We start from the raw sequence: 16833 nt of genomic DNA on the forward strand, positions 1-16833 counted from the left end.
GATCGGTGTGATGCTATGTGAAGCTAAGGTGGCAAGTAGGGTGTGGTTGGTGAAGCTCCATCCATAGGGTTGATGAAACAGATATTTGCCATTAATGAAGGAGCCTCAAATCAAGGGATTGCATCAGACTGATTGTGGCTCGAGGAAGAAGGAATGACAGAGGAAGAATAGGAGAGTAGTTGGTGCCTGGATCGAAGCAAGAAGATCAGATTAGAAGAATACCTCGAGAAGGAAATAGTAGAGGTATTAATAGTAGTTTGACAGATGTAGATCTATATAATGGATCGTGTTTCCCTTGTCTGTAAAATGTTTCTTAAAAGGTGTGGAAATGATAGAGATGAACAGATGGACTTCAAGGTGATCAGATCATGCAGGATCTGATTGGATTTGGTTTGCCTTGTATATGGTGAGGAAACTCTAACCGTCAAAACTTTTAATTTCTTTTTGGGAGGAATTCATCTGATAAAAAATGGGAGATATGGATAGAAAGATGTGATGATGTTGTTGTGAAGATTAAGTAGTAGAGAGAAGTGAGAGTGAGCAAGGAGGAAACTTGAGAAGGGGTTCTGATCAAGTTACAGTTTGAGTGAGCAAGCAAACCGGTGAGAGGATTCTATTGACAGTATCATAGTTAGGTAGTTGAGCCTAATCGATAAGGTGTGGCAAAGTAGGCAGCATCCTAGTGTGACACAGTGTATTGAGAGACTATGTGTGAAAGGGAGAGAAAGATAACAAAGAGTTAATTGATTCAAGAGTTATAGAATTCATTTGCAACAAGAAACCTTAATTGTATTCAAATAGTATTTCAATATACATCACCAAGTCGAAGCGTGGTGCAGGGGTTGGTGCTCCTTGGGTAGGTGCCCTAAAAGTGAAAGGGTTAGTGTTCCTTGGGTTGGTGCCCAAAATCTTTGTAAATCTGTGTTTTACCTATTAGGCTAGATTGGAGCAGTAGTCTTCAGCAGCTTTTCTCATTGAGTTTTTTCCCATATTGGGTTTTCCTCATAAATCTAGTGTTGTGATTTACTTATGTTTGTATGGTCACTTTGGTTTTCTTTCTTGTATTACCGGTTTGACTGTGTAAGTGATTAAGTACATAATTGATATTCTCAAGTTAGATCAAAAAAAGTAAAACTCTTAGGAACCACTGATTTACCCCCCTCTCAGTGGTACTCAGTGTTCAACACATCATTCAAGTCCAATCCAAATCCAATCTTGTTATGTACTGGAGAGAAATCCACAATCCACCATCAAAGGAGCAAATCGAGTAGAGAAACAAGGGCGCACTCCACTTAAAGCTCAATCGGAGGAGGAAGAGGAAGGTATAAGATGTTATTTTCTATTATGATTTCTTTATTAGTATTGTATGTTTTTTTTATGCATCTAACCTTAAAATTTTGTCATCTTCATTTTGGCATGCCCGGTGGGACCCACATCCCTTTTAGCTAATGATTTTTATTGTTTTTTAAGCATTTTTTTGCAGGTTAATGGAACGGCGTCTGCATCCTCATTTCAGCATCTTTGCTCTACTATTTTGACATCTCTGATTTAGTCCTTCAACGTCTCCATTTAAATTTAAATTTTCCCGCTAACCTTCTTTTTTAATTTTTTTAAATTAAAAATTACAGATCAACGTCTTTGCCTACATTGATCCACAGATCAACATCTACACATACATCAATCCAGAGATCAACATATATGCATATGTTGATCCATGGATCAAAGTCTGTGCAAACTTCAACGTCTCTACCTAGATACTTTTCCTGCTTGTTTTTTAAATTTTAAATTTTGAATTTTTGCAAGCTAATCTTTTTTTTTGTGCAGGACCTCAATCAACATCTTTATAGACGTTTCAATGTTTGTGCCTGCACTTCAGTATCTCTTCTTATTCCCGCCTACTCTCAATTTTTAAATTTTTAATTTGCATGCTAACTTTCTCTATGCAAGGCCTCAATCAACATTTGCGCAGACCTTTCAACGTTTGCACTTGCACTTCAACGTCTTTGTTGTAAGTGCTTATTTTCAAATTTTTGCTAACTTTTCTCTATCCTTGTAGCTTTTTCGTATATCTAAGACATAAAATCAGACTACTAACACTCTTTTGTAGGACGTTTTGTTCAAGACCATCATCTTTTCCACTAGATTTAGTTTCCTTTTCTTGCATTCTAAATTAGCAAAAATCTTTCATTTGGGCCTAAAACTAACATGTGTATTTTGTGTTTGGTGTACCTTCACATTGTATAGGGTGGACCCACTGTCACACCTATTATCCTCTCCCCTCCCCTTCACGGACCTTGGGTGATGAGAAAGGTGATTGACAACACCTGCATTTTTCTTTTGTAGTTGAGAGCTATTCTTGATTGGGTATTTCATCACCTCACAAGGATAGTTCAAATTGGGACACGTCAAGGATATTGACTCTCCTGGCATGATCTCGCGTGGGTTTTCCAAGCCACTATATAAATATGTCGATCAGGCAATTGAAGTGCGAAGTGAATTTGACATATGTGGAGGCCCCCTCTGCACTGATAAGCTTAGTTAAAGCCTTAAGTGGCTTTCTTTGAGACTCCATCATTAAATTGGTGATCCCTCAAAATTACACTAAGAACCTTGTTTTAGTAGCCCAAATCCCACATTTGTGGTGTAGGGGATGCAAATCGTACCCCGAAGTTACCTCTCATGTACCCACTCAAGATGATAGAAATTCCCCATATAATAGATCCTCAAATATTTGGGGTAAGAGAATTCGGTATGCCTAAGAAGTGAGTGTGTTGTAAGGGGGAACCAGTACTACCAGAATCTCTATCCGTCTACTTTTTTGAGGTATCACTTGTGTGATAGGCCTATTTAAATTTTTTCCATCTTCTAGACTAAGTTGTATGTCTAATGAGTTTCTTCATTTTCTACAAAACAAGTGAAATTTTCTTTGGGCTAATCTAGGCCCCCTTCACTTTCACACTTGTCATAATGCATTGCCTTAGCCAATGTGCTTGTCATTGTTTGATTTCTCTTGCTAAGAGTATATAACGTCCAAAAAATTCCCAATTTTGAATAAACATTTAATCAAACCCTTCAATCTTCACTTTGTCACTGTCAAACCCCTCCGCTTGAGTCAAACCTCTAATCAATTATCATCCATCCAAATGATCATCAATCCCTAACTAATATATCTATCCAATCTTTGGTAACCTTCCCCTTCTTATCATCAATTCATTCTTTCATAATCATTTTCCTTCCACCTTTGAGGACTTGGCACATCAACTTAATCAATATGAATCAATCGTAATCAATCCAATCAATTAAATTATCCAATCATCAATCAACCAATCAACCTCATCCTAAGTTCAATACTTTGTGAAAGTTTTATTTAGACCTTTAACTTTAATCAATAAATCACTTAGCTTTTGTGCTTGGGAAAGGATCCCCCCCCCAAGTATCTTTTCTTAATCATTTTGGGTTGATCAAAACCCTAATCCGTGTACCCTCTTTTTCTTAGGAACGTAAGGCTATCCTAAGTAGAAGAAGGCTTGATCAATTGCACCTTAATCAAAGGGTCTAAATTTTACCTATCTTGGTTGTCACCTTTCTTTGTGTTCCACATCATCAATTTCACACATCATCTAAGTCTTAATCCAAGGGCTAAGGTATTATCCTAATCAAATCAATCTTTCCCTAATCCAAGGACCAATCCAAGCAAATAAAATTGAGTCCAATCATTACTCAATTAAATCTGAAGTTGCTAACTCCTAGTCTTCATCTTCATCTAATATCATCTCACCACTTTTCTCAATTAAGTCTATCCATCCAATTACAAATTGTCTTCCCATTCTCGTCATCTTGAGGTTACCCTTGCATTGTCAAAATAAAAAGATGGCTACCCAAAATCCACATTCAAACATCATGGGTTGGTTTGCAGAAATGGTTATTGAAGTTCAAGTATTACCCTATCAACCATGTCCAGCCAACTCATACATGCCTTAAAGTTATCTAACTTATACCTATTCATGTCTCCCACCCCAACCCCCTTACCAAGTCAATCCCAATTCATCTCACATCTCTTATTCTCCCCTTACCTTTGACAAGGGAAATCATTCTTTTTCCCAATCCATGTCTTTGTATTATTCCTCATCCACATACCCCTCTAATCCAATATGGATACCTCCATCTTTCCCCCATCCACATCCCAATCCCCATCTTTCAATAACACCTCCATCATATCCACTCACCATCCAAATCCTTCACACCAAAGTTATCCTTGCCTTAATCCTAATCCCTTGATCCATAATCCCAATCCTCCATCTAATACTAAACCTCCACATAATCCTTATCCTTTGAAATCCACATCATCCCCATCCTCCAAGTCTTTTCTTTGTAATTTTATCCAAGAAATACTAGCGAAGGAGACTAAATCCCCACCTCAAAACAAAGTTTCCCAATCTCCCCCAATCTTCCATCCACCTCCATCCCCTCCAAATCAAGACAACCCTCAATTCCATAAGCTCCATGATACCACCATCCCTCCAACTACCCAAGTTGAAGAATCCATATCCTCTGACATCACACCATCCCCACAATCCCAAGCATTTCAATATCTTGTTCCAGAGAATGCTAGCATAGATTCCTCTCCACCTCAAGATAGAGGCATCCCTCCATCTCATGATATATCCACATCTTAAAATCCAAGTCTATCCTCCACTCCATTTCATGATACCTTTCCCTCCACTCCATATCAAGAAAAATAATCCCTCCATCCAATGCTCTCCTTCCATCTCAAGATCCAATCATCCCTTCCACTCCACCACATGATCCCATCCCAAGTCAAGATCAAACTATTCATTCATTTCCATTTCATGATTTCAATCCATCTCAAGATCCTAATATTTCTCCTAATCCTCTACAAGATCCCACTCCTACACAAGATCCCATCACCCCTATCCAAGATATCCATGAATCCACTACCTATCAACTTGGCTCTTCCACGTTCATCCACTCAGATTTCCTCCAAGAGCTTACAATCCCTTCTACATCCCATCCCCCTAAAAATGGACTCGCATCTTGTTTCCAAAATAATAAGTATCCTATTGGAAAAAGAATTTGTTTAAAAAATGAATTGTCAAGGAAAATATTTAGGTCTCCATGAAAAATGTATATTGGAACTGTTATCACTAATTAAAAATGGGCTTTTCTTTTCCCATGATTGGCTATGGTTTGTTGAAATTTTGAATAGGGTGCAGTTTCAAATGCTTCAGCTTTGTTCTAGACCTCACGGGTTTAAGGGTTTTTTGATTTTAGATCCTCTTGTGTTTGTTTTAAACCCTCTGATTTCTAATCTTTTGTTACTTTATTCACTTAAGTAATGGGTCGTGGGGTCATAGGAAGTGTCCCCCCTTGTTGTTTGCCTAGGCGGTTATGTTAATTAATCAAAAAGTTTATGCCTCGTATGTTTTTCTCCTAAAGTTGTCAGGCCCAATAACCAGTGCGCATCTCGCGGATGGATCCACGGCTCACGTTATTTCGCTAGGCGAAGTTGCACGTAGTTTAAAACCAGCAAAGTTGCGAAAACTAGATGGCATGCCAAATAGATGGTCCAACTGGTTGTTGACAGCGAGTAAAATGGCGGCACGTGGCACAAGTCACAATAGTCAGCGGGTTAGGATTAAAGGCTGAAAGGCGGGCCCCAGAGGTGAGTCAGGTCGCAGATGGAGATGACCTGGCAGGTACAGCTGTCAATAACTTACTGGAGCCCCATGGTTTTTTCTCGGCCAAAGAAAAAGTAACAAGTCATCTCTGAAGGTGACTGGGTGCCAGGTGTTCACAGTGAGTCAGCAGGCCCACCCCTCCTGAAAGCCTTTTCAGATGATTAAAAGCCGATCAACTTAAGAGATGATCCGATGGCCCGCGCTATTTCGCAAGGGTAAGATGCTCATTCTTTATACCCCACAAAATAGCGAGAGTGCATGAGAGCCGTCCATGTGTCATGATGGTGGTCGTGGAGGATACAGCTATTAAGAGTTTGTTGGGGCCTCGTGGTTTTTTCTCGGCCAATGTAAAAGTGACAAGTCAGCTCTTAAGGTGACTGGGCGCCAGGTGTTCATAGTGAGTCAGCGGGCCCACCCCTCCCAAAAGCCTTTTCAGATGATTAAAAGCCGATCAACTTAAGAGATGATCTGACGGCCCGTGCTATTTTGCAAGGGTAAGATGCTCATTCTTTATACCCCACGAAATAGCGAGAGTGCATGAGAGTTGTCCACATGTCATGACGACACGTGGTCTAAGAAGAAAGTGTGGGCTTGCCAAGGTGGAACTGGCGGTATAAAAGAAAGACATGCGGCCAGTGTTAAGTCGAATGCGAAGGGAATTTCAAGGCCAATGATTGGGTGCCACATGGTATCATATAGCCAATAGAGAAGCGGGACCTAGTGCGGATCCAAAGGTGTTAGTTAATCTAATGCTCGATCAAGTTTCTTTTGATCGAACGGTCGGCACTATTTCATAGGACTAAGCTGCCTAATAGTTATGCTTCGTGAAGTTGTGAAAGAGAAAAATGAAACACTTGCAGGAACATTGTGACCCGTTGGAGGGAAAAATCCGAATTCTCGTATGAATTCAATTTTGAAGGGATGGCCGAAGCATGCGGAATCAATGTTGTAGTTAAGGCCCTGAGTACAAATACTTGATTTCCTATCAACCGAGTGAAGATATCTTTTAAAGGATTTCATAGAAGAGCAGATGCAGAGTTATTTTCTTCAGTTACAGAGCAAGTCAATTCAGTTGCAGAGCAAATTCCTTCAAGCAAAGAACAAGTTCTCTCATATTCTTGTATAGCAATTCCTGTGTAGTGTTTTAGATAAGATAATTGATTCATCATAGAATTGTTTAAGAGTGGTATTCATTTCATATGTTTTCAAAATGGCTCCTAAAAGAGAGTTTTCTGGCAAAGTTAACTATTCAGAAAGGAGTGTTTGTGATGATTTTTCAAATAGTTGACGTTGTCAACTAATCAGGCTTCAAAGGCAAAAGAGTTAGTGCCAAAGGCTCCCTGTTTAAAGATAGGAGAAGGATTATATGACAAGGGTAACTGGTTGAGAGACCCACAGGTTGGATTGTCTCGATTGGGGTTGTTTAAAGTTGGATTCGGAATGAGAAATTCTCCTGCCCTGCAAAACAGTATCTGGGAATTAGATGTCAGGAAATTAGTTGTCCCAGGGGTATTTATGGACACAGATTTGCTGACCCAAATTGCGCTCAACTATGATCCAGTCACAAGAAGCATTCGGGATGTAAATGGGAAAACCCTTGTTGAGATTAATGTTGAAGAGTTCAGGACAGCTTTTGGGCTTAATGAGTTCACCAATTTTCTAGAACCTATAAATTTCACATCATTAGCCCAAATTTACGATGCACAAAGGAGTCATCTCAGGAATGGGCCTCTCAAGGAATTTTTTGTGAAAATAGGAGGGTTAACAGTTGTAGGACCCAACACACAAGAGCCCTTTTCATTAAGTATGTTCACCCTGAGGGCTAAAGGAATGTATTGGGAACTTTGCCAAGTTTTGGGAGAAGATGCTGAAGCAAATATGCCGAATCATTACTTGTTAATGATTGCTCAGATTTAGAATCCTTCTCTTACAGTTACATTTGATTATGCCTCTTATATTGTTGATGCTATTCATGGAGGGTTAATAGGAATCAAGAATGGAAAGGTGGATAGGCCTTTCGGATGGTACTCACTCCTGATACATCTTTTTCTCTTCAAAGGTGGTGATTACTTGCAAGTGGACTGGACCTTGTTAAGGAGAAGGAAGGAGAAAAAATGCCGGTACAATTATGGAGTACTGTGTTGTCATGGGATAGAGAGGATGCCATTTTTTTGAAGTTTGATAAATATTTTGCATCCAAGATAAGGACTCTCCTCTGCTCTGAGAACCCAAGAATCCCCAAAGTTCTTTTGGAATTCATAAGACCAAAAGAATTCGCAGAGAACATAAAAATTGTTCATAATTGGGGTGACATTTATTTGTATCCAGTCTCCATAGTTTTCAGAGTGTTTGGTTTCAGAGGCACCCCATTTTTTCTACCTTACCAAGTCCCTCTCAAAGTAGGAATCGCAAAGATCCTTAGACAAATTAGTGGCTTACAAGAGGCAGAGTTAACAGGCAGGGGTAAAGGGACTATTTTACCTGTAGCTACCATAGCTCACCAATTTGTAATAACAAAAGGAGGTTGGAATTGCTTTGAGGATTTCCTCAAGCCTTATCATTTGTCCACTGAAGTGTCCAGGTGTGCTGATCCAGAAGACTTCTTCAATGGTATGTTTAAAAAGAAGGTAGCATGTAGACGTAGGCCTCATCAATTCCACTTTCCTGAAAACCTCATCAGAAATGAGTTTGATCTAGATGAACAGGAGCTAAGGAAAGAGAAGTGGGTGGCTTATAACAAAGCCTTGGATTTTGTGCATCAGTTTGATGCTAGCTATGACCCATTGTCTAGCTTTCTCCCACTGGAAGAGAAAATAAAGTTTTTGATTGTTTACTTTGAAGATGTGATGCAGACACTGAAGGAGAAAAGGGAAGCTGTAATCAAGAGCAACCCTGAGAAGGCAAGAATGATCCTAAGTAGGTTAGCTTCTAGCAAGGCAATCCCTCCTAGTGATTACACTCTGCATAAGAAATCCAGTTATAGTGTGTTGATGCCTACAACAAGGGAGCCCTCTACCTCCAAAGGAAAGAGGAAGATACAAGATGTCATTGACATCCAAGAAAGCCCAAAGAAGCAAAGGGTGGGGAAAGAAGTGCAATCAGATACACCTTTGTATTCCCCATCCCAATCCCCTATCCATATAGGAAATGAGCAAGCAGCAGCTGAGCAACTCCTATAGTTAGGTAGTCTAGGGGAAATTGCATACACTTATGATGAAGTGGAGGAAGGAATGCCAGAAGAACCCATTGCTGCTGAAATGGATATCACTATCACTGAACTCAAAGGCCAGGAGTGGGATCTTGAGATAAAAACAGGCAAGTAGTGCCTTTTTAGCTGATAACAATTTTGTCACATCAGAAGCATTTATGCAATTTATATGGAAACAGCACATAGATAAATATAATGCTAGATGTGAAAGGAGAAAAGCTGAGCAGCCCAATAAAGATCCAGCCCTGGTGGAAGAGGAAATAAAGAAAGAGATGATGGAAGAATTCAAAACCATCACCCCTGAGCAAGGAAGAGATATGGTAGCACAAGCTGGAGTGCTTATCTTACCCGAATGGGATACAGCAAACGCCCTGGTACTAGATGCAGTGAGAAATGAGACTAAACCCATGGAGGGGATTACTTTCAATAAGGACAATGTTGCACTCATCATGTGGTCTCTCAAGAGAAATGAGAGTAAGAAAAGCAAAGACACCCCAGGGTCAAGTTACCTTGGTGGAATGATGGTGAAGAGAGTGCAAACTACAGGGGTAGTGGAGGCTGCTAGCACTATGTTAGAGACAACAAAATTTAGTGTTGCAGTAGCAGAGAAGGAAGCCAAAGAGAAAGAGGCCCTCCAAGTTAAGTTGGAAATAGTTTTGAAGGCCTATAACAATGCCAAGGAGGAGGTAAGAGGCAAGATAGCATCATTGCCAAGCTGCAGAGCCAGTTGACTAGACAATACCATCAAGGTGAGTCTTCAACACTGATGATTTCCTCTTCTCCTACAAGACCTCCACCTACTAGCCCTATCATTGAGTTTCCACCATCTCCAGCACCCTCCATCTCTCAAATGGTTGAAATTACTCCTCAAGAATTGGAAAACTTGAAACAGGCTCAGGCCTTATATGCAAAGAAGTATGAGGAGAGAGTAAGAGCTACAATTTCCAGTTTTGGAGATACAATATATGCCTCATTGCTCTATAACAATGTAGGTAAAATTATCGATATATGGAATGAGCTCAGGAGAAACAAGGCAATTTTGACACCTATTTTTGATAAATGGAGGCCTAGGGAGCAAGATTTAGAGTTTATGTGTGTATCCTGCGATGAGGCAAGGGCCAATCCCATCATCAAATCCACTTCTAATGTTGCTAAAGTCTTAGTACAATTAGCAGTAGAGGTGGATAATGTGGATAGGAAGGTTAATTTGTGCAAGAAGGAGTACACTGATCAAGTTTTTGAGTTGCTCCCAGGAGTTTTTGCTAGCCTGGATCAATTAAAGGACAAACAAATGTGGCTTAAGGAGATAGAAGCTAAATTGTTAGCAAGAGTTAAAGGAATTATTGATCTTGATGATGCTTCTTTCTTTGTTGTAACAATACAAGAGATAGAGAAAATTAAGTCACGTTATGGTTTCCTCAATTCAGAAGTCAACAAAATGAGAAATTCTTGGAAAAGGTTGACTAAGACTAAAGATAAAGTGATTAATTTCTCATGGCCGATAGAAGAAGTGTATGGTGAGTGGACAACTAAATATGCCACCCATGATCCGGAATAGTCGGAGAGCACCCCTAAAAAAGTAGAAGAGGTTGCAACTAAACAGCTTGTTGAAGAAACTGCGAGGCCGAAAAGAGCTTGTAACTATTTTTCCGAAAAGCTTGTAACCTCTTTATTTTGAAAGAAATGATTGTAACAAACTCTCTTCGAGAAGTCCAAAGCTTTGTGCATCCATATTGTTATAAATGGATACCAGGACTAGAGGAAGAGAGATCGCAAAAAGAATTGTAAGAAAACGCTGCAGAAATTTATCTGAGCTTTTCTAAGTCTAATGGAGAATACTCAAAATTTCTTGTAATATTTCTTGAACTAAATATCAATATACAGACCATCGGTTTTGAGTAAAGCTTTGTGTTGTCTTCAAGTGTGTTTACAAATTTGTTTACTATTTCATTCTGAATAATCCAGGGTTATTCTATTTGAATGGGATTACAAAGCAATTTTAGTAGAAATGTTCGTTAGCTTTTCTCTTTAGGAGGGAAATTAAAGATGCGGGGATCACTCATACTAGTAAACTCTTTGGAAGAGATTTTGAATTTTGATGACCATAGCTTAGTTTGGAATGCTTGAATCCTTGTAGGTGTCAGGCATATACAAGGATTAATAGAAACCAAGCCAATGGGATGCATAAAGATGTTTTGTTTGAGGAGTATTATCTGAGTTTAGATGACTCTGTGACCTTGGATAAGGCACTGGTATTAATTGAAGTTATTTATTGCATGTTTTGTTGATTGAAATACTGAATTTAATTATAATTTCCATTTTTTGTTTTCAGTTGATTTCAAGGTGAATAGATCCACTCATTTTTTGGACTAGTTTGCTGTGGGTTTATGTTTGAAAATGTGAATTCAATTCACAAAGGTATACCCACCTAGGCTCTGAGCAAGTCTGAAGTGTAGGAGGTTCAATCAAACCTTGTCATATGTTGTCTTGAGAATTTCCTTATCTTTGATGTCTCTTCTGCACCGAGTTTAATCATATTATTTTAAGGATGTTAAAGGGAACTAGATTTTGAAGACAACAAAAGTGGTGACTCTGCTGGGGAGAGTTACAATAAAGATATAAGCACAGATCTGTGTTGAGGCTTGTAAAGAAAATTATTGTGTGTTTGTGGATAAGACTGCTTCTTTTCATTATTCCCATAGTTTTGTGGGTGGCGACTCTGTTACTTTTGAACCAGTCCTTGTGAGATACAAAATTTTCTGAAAGGAAGACAAGCGAGATGCAAGGAGCCAAAAACACAAGATCATTCATGAAGAAACATCCTCGTGAAACTTTGCAAGAAGGTTTGCCAGAACAGTCACAGAGAGGCCAGAAGAGATCTATGTTGCATGAGCCATCAAATGCTGCTTGGGTGCAGAAAAACAATAATACTGGTAAGATGCCTGATCGACCTATTTATGCAAAGTCTAATTCATCTTCCAGAGATTCAGAGCATGATATTTTAGGTTTCCATTCGGGATTGTTTGGAAATATTAATGATGCACCTATTTTAAATCAAGATCTATCTCATGTTAGTGTTTCTGCAAAAGATAGAACTAGTTCAAATGCAATTAGGCACTCTGTTCCTAGGACAATTGATGGGAACATTAGTCTGATTGACATAGATCAAGTTAATGCATCAGACTCTGAAGAAAACTTCCCTGATGAGGATAAAGTGTCTCAAAATATTGAAGATTTAAATAGAAGAGTCCATCATTTAATATCCTTAAGAGCCCAAAAGGAGGCAAATAAGGAGAAGGAAGTTAAAGCCAAACTAATGGAAAGGGATAGGCTTCTTAGACAGATAGCTAATCTTGAAGTACTTTCTAAAGAGAAAGAAAAAAGTGACGAGGAAGGCCCTATGATTAGAGAAATTCTAATTCCCAAAACTAAACAAGCTTGTAAGTCAGTAGCCCAGCCAACTAGGGAAGTATTTAATGACTCCCAGTTTCCTAAAGCCAATTTAGATAAAGGAAAATAGAAATGGGTAGATGATGGAATAGAATCTAAAACTGCAGAAGAGATTTCTCATAAGATTCTAGCACATGAGAGAGAGATGGAAAGGATGAGGAAGGAAAAGGAAGATCTCCAAATGGAACTGGAAAAGGCTGAGTTAGAAGCAGCGAATCAAGAAGTTAAAAGAAAGATTAATTACTTAAAGGCTCCCCCTATTACATTCCCATCAAAAGATCTTAGCAAGCCTAATCCCTAACACATTTCCTTTCCTCAAGTTAATACTCAACCTGCAGTACAAGCTAATATTGCCTCAGTAAGCCAAATACCTGTGAATAAACAATATACCCAAGCACCTCAATCTCCAATCCCAAAAGCTAAAATGACCATGGGAAATAATAGTGCTATTACCCCTTTTCAAAGAAGACCAATCAATTTAGAACAATATAGACAATTGTTCTTTGATGGGATCCCGGGATATCCAAATCATGTTCCCACTGAGTTAAGAGACAGACTCCATAAATTTGTTGGGAACAATGCAATTAGTGCTGAGGAACATCTGAAATCTTTTGGGGATCTAATAAATGATTATGAGATAGTAGATGAAGATGTTATTATGAAACTGTTTGTTCAATCCCTGGTTGATGATGCAAGAGATTGGTACAGAGTTCTTCCAATAAATAGCATAGGTTCATGGGAAGATTTTAAAAATTGCTTTCAAGAGCAGTATGGTGACAAGACTAATGTGAGTTTCATGCTAAATGAGTTCAACAATATTAGAAAATCTGAAAATGAAATGGTCATTGATTTCAGTGCCGGATTCTAGAAGGCCATGCATAGATTGTATCAAGTGATGAGGCTAGATGATAACATGTGTCTTAACACATATTACAATGCATTTGATTCCAAAATGGCCTATATCTTGAGAGATAAAAATCCCCATAACTTGAGAGATGCTTTTAGAATTTACATAAATGTAGAAAGTAACAAAAAAGCATCTAGAAAAATAGGAAGAAGGACAGATGGTAGATTATGGCAAGAAAACAAACAGCAACCTAATAAAGTTGCTAAAGAGGATGATAAAATAGAGAAATTGGTTACTGCTATGAAAGATTTGACTGCCAAGGTTAACAAAAATGATAAACCTCATTATAACTAGCAAGATAGACCCCCTAGATTACATGATATGCCCTATAATACCAATTGGAAGGATGGTAAACCCCAAATTGAGAAGCCCAAAATTACCCAGAGTCAAGACACACCGGATCCCTTGAAAGGGAAAACTGTTCACAATATAGAAAATACTCCTTGGTGTATTGCTTGTGATGGACCACATTCTCCTCATCAGTGTGCAGTGGCTCAAGCTCTTGAGGAATCTATGAGACCAGAAGCAGAGCCTGACATTAATATGTTTGAAACCATCATAGAAAGTGATGAGGAATCTGTGCAAAGTGAATACAGTGATGTGTTGGATAGTGAAAAGCTAGTGCAAGGATAGTTAGCCTTAGGTTGGCATCCTACATTGAATGTGGTGACAATTGAAGATGAAGAGGTTCATTTTAGGAGGCCTAGTGAGGAAGAAGTTAGAAATCTCACTAAGGTTGCAATTGCCAAAGCAAAACATAACTATAATCTGAGAAGCACTAAGAGAGACACTGATCAGGGTGAGTCGGGTTCTATGTTTGTAAAGGAAGTTACAAAAAGGGGGGCATCAAGTAGTGCTACTACTGTTCCTAAGGTCGGTCAAGAGAAAGGAGAACAAGTTAAAGATGTACATAAAGGCAAAGCTAATAAAAATGTTGGTGATGTACAAAGAGAAGAGATAGTGAGAAAGGCAAGTCAATTCAAAACAGAAAAAGTTAGGGTTAATACTGAAAAATGCAATAATTCTACATTTGATATGGCCCAAGCTTTAACTCAAATGAAAGTCACTGTTCCATTAGTAGAATTGCTAAAGATTAAAGAACATAAGGATGCAGCTTTGTCTTTATTCTCTAGTATATCTGATAGTGACACAGTATTACCCACCGGTTTAGCCAAAGTTGGAAAGGATCAAGAGTTCCAAACCCTAAAGGTTTATGTTGGAACCACTATCACTCAGGAGCCTTCTCAGGTAGATCCCTTCTATGTTACCTTGTTAGTCAATAACTGGTTGATTAAAAACTGCATGATAGATTCAAGAGCTGCTGCTAATGTAATGCCCTATGGTGTTATGAAAGAATTAGGGTTATCAGTAACCACTGTGTATAGGAAATGTTGTGTCATGGATAACAGAGAAGTACCTGTGATAGGTAAAATGAAAGATGTAAAAGTAAAAATAGCATCATTTCCTGAAGCCACTTACAAAATGGATGTTATTGTTACTGACACTAAACCCCACTATGGTATGTTACTTTCTAGGTAGTGGGCAGCAGCAGTAGGGGGAAATGTCCAACTGGACTTATCTTATGCTACCATTCCTATTAGTGGTAATCAGGTCAAATTATACAGAGAGCCACGAGCTCCTAGGGTAATTGAAAATGTAGACCCTAGTATTCTTAATTGTATGATTGATGTAGATTTAGATAACTTTAGACTTCAACCAATTTCACCTCAATTGAAGAATACTGACCCTATTGTGGTTGAGCTACAAGCATAGCAGTATGGGTTGTGGCAAATGTATTTTGATGGAGCTTGCTCTAAAGAAGGATCTGGAGCAAGGGTTCTTTTTATGTCCCCATCAGGTATAACTTTCAAGTACTCATTTTTATTGTAATTCTAGTGCACAAATAATACTGCAGAGTATGAAGCCCTATTACCAGGACTTGAGTTTGCAAAAAGGCATGGAATCTAACTGTTGAAAGTAATGGGGGGTTTAGAATTGGTTGTTTCTCAGGTGAGATCTAAATATGCATCCAAAAATGATAGATTAAAGCAGTATAAGCATGTTGTTTGGGATGTTATTGAGCATTTTGATGCATTTTCTATTAATTGGATAGAGCGAGCAAAAAATATTATGGCAGATTTCCTAGCTAATGTTGCTTTGAAAAATGATGATGCAACGCTAACCGATATTTCTGCTGTGGAAATAAAATCTAGGCCTACTATTCTTGATAATGTGTACAATTGGAAAGTTTTTGCTGATGATGAAGACATTCTTAGGTTTATCCAATATGTTGATGACTATGATGGACAAAAGATTGATTGTAATGCATTGGTGGAAGTGGTAGACAACAGAGAGACAGTGTTTGGAAATGATGTGGTCCAGTTGGAAACCAATGAAATACCTAAAGGGCTGGTGGAGCTGGAGAGCATGTTTAGTTATAATGATAGTCATTTACATCAATAGTCTACCACCAAGTTGGAAGAGTTAGAGGAGGTAAACCTGGGGACAGAATCATCCCCTAAGTTGGTATATATTGGAAAGAAATTACCCCCTCATGTCAGGACTAACCTTATTAATTTATTGAAAAGGTATAAGCATGTCTTTGCTTGGTCTTATGAAGACCTAAAGGTGTATAGACAAGATCTTTTTCAGCATGAAGTTCTTTTACTTCTAGATGCTAAGCCTTTCAGACAGAAATAGAGACCTATCAATCCCTTGTTAGAAACTAAAATGCAACAAGAGTTGACTAAATTGAGAGAAGGGGGGATTATCAAACCAATAAGGCATTCTTCATGGGTCTCCAATTTGGTCCCAGTGAGGAAGAAGAATGGAGACATCAGATTGTGTGTAGATTTTAGGAATCTAAATGTTGCTTCCTTGAAAGATAATTACTCATCCCCAAATATGGAAGCCATGCTACAGAGAGTGACAGGATGTGATCTTTTATCCATGATGGATGGTTTCTCAGGATATAATCAAGTGTTGGTAAAGGAGTCTGAACAGTTTAAGACAACTTTCATTACTCCATGGGGAACTTATGTATATGTGAGAATGCCATTTGGATTAAAAAATGCAGGAGCTACATTTCAGAGAGCTATAGATGTAGCCTTCAAAGAATTCATAAACATCATCATGGTGGTTTATCAAGATGATATAACTTGTTTCTCTAAAAGGGCTGATGATCATTGTGGACATCTAGAGAAGGTGTTCAATAAAGCCTTGGAATTTGGTGTATCACTGAATCCCAAGAAATGTCATTTTGGAGTCACTGAAGGAAAGTTACTGGGACACATAGTCTCTAAGGAGGGGGTAAGAATAGACCTTGAGAGAATTGAAGCAATCAATAGGGTGTCTGAACCTAAAAATGTGAAAGGTATCCAATCCTTTTTAGGTAAAGTAAATTTTGTCAGGAGATTCATTGCAAACTTCGCAGAGATAATGAAGCCTATCATCAAATTGCTTAAGAAGGATACAAAATTTCATTGAGATCAAGAAGCTTCAAAAGATTTTGTTGAGATTAAGAAGGCAATCTAGGAGGCACCAATGTTGAAATCTCCTAATTATAGTAA

Source organism: Cryptomeria japonica, chromosome 8 (genome assembly GCF_030272615.1).
Source record: "Cryptomeria japonica chromosome 8, Sugi_1.0, whole genome shotgun sequence".
Lineage (NCBI taxonomy): Eukaryota > Viridiplantae > Streptophyta > Pinopsida > Cupressales > Cupressaceae > Cryptomeria > Cryptomeria japonica.